Source organism: Mesocricetus auratus, unplaced genomic scaffold (assembly GCF_017639785.1).
Source record: "Mesocricetus auratus isolate SY011 unplaced genomic scaffold, BCM_Maur_2.0 Super-Scaffold_4256, whole genome shotgun sequence".
Taxonomy (NCBI): domain Eukaryota; kingdom Metazoa; phylum Chordata; class Mammalia; order Rodentia; family Cricetidae; genus Mesocricetus; species Mesocricetus auratus.
In genome coordinates this window covers 54024483-54025466 of record NW_024429182.1, presented here as the reverse complement: position 1 = coordinate 54025466, position 984 = coordinate 54024483, and positions in this window count along the sequence as shown.

The window sequence follows — 984 nt, the reverse complement described above, 5'->3', positions numbered from 1 at the left end:
GGGTCCGTGTTGTGTTCCTGCCAACCCCATCAGGGTTCACCCACAGAACAGAATTCTTGGTTGGTTGTGGGGAGGGCTCAGTTACCCCACAAAGGAAGTGCCCCTCTAAGCCCTTCCAAGACCCATCTCTTCTGCCAGAAGTACACCTATTGGCTGCACCCCACACACCCAGGATTGAGGGTCACAGAAATGGTTTGCTCCTCAGCAGAGGAGCAGGGCCTGAGTCTAAGTAGCTGACAGGAGCTAGAGACCACTCTCCCTCCAGCCCACCCATCACCCACCCACCCCAGCTCACAAGCCTGGTCTATTCCCTCAAGAGGTGTCTGTGGTGCTCAGGGTCTGTCTTATTACAGAACCTGGATAAACTTGGTCACGGTGCTTTCCTTTGACAGCCTCAGTGAGGATTCCCAGACCTCTGTGGCCCTGCCCATGGCCCTTTCTTCACCTCCCTACTCACTCTATCAGAGGACACTGAGACCCATTGTGAAGAGCCCTGAGTGACTGGGTTAGGACAAAGGAGCCTTGAGAGAGTTATGGGGGTCCCAGCTGTGTTCTGGAAGGCTCTCTGCTAGGGAAGGCCATGCTGTTTCCTCTTCCTATAGACCCCTGACCCCTGGCTGAAGGCCAGACCCCTGTCCCTATCTTACTGTTCCCCGCAAGCTCTCATGGGCCTTCCTGCCATGCCCCAGGCCCCCATCTCCCCTCCACTCTATCTCCTGTAGCTTTAGCTGTGTCTGAACTAGACTCTGTAACCTTGGAAGGGGTCACCCATCTGAGCCCCAGGTTGCTCCTCTGTAGAATGTGTCTGCATGGGAGAAGTGTTAGACCCTCAGATGCTCCAGGTCCTAGAGGGATCTCTCTGGTACAGCAGGAGATGGTTAAGTTTTCTGAGGTTTGGGGGAAAGCAGTCTCCCCCATACACACTCAGTGGCAAGCAGACACAATCACACTGTGTGGCGGTGCGCTCTGTCTGCCTGTGGATTC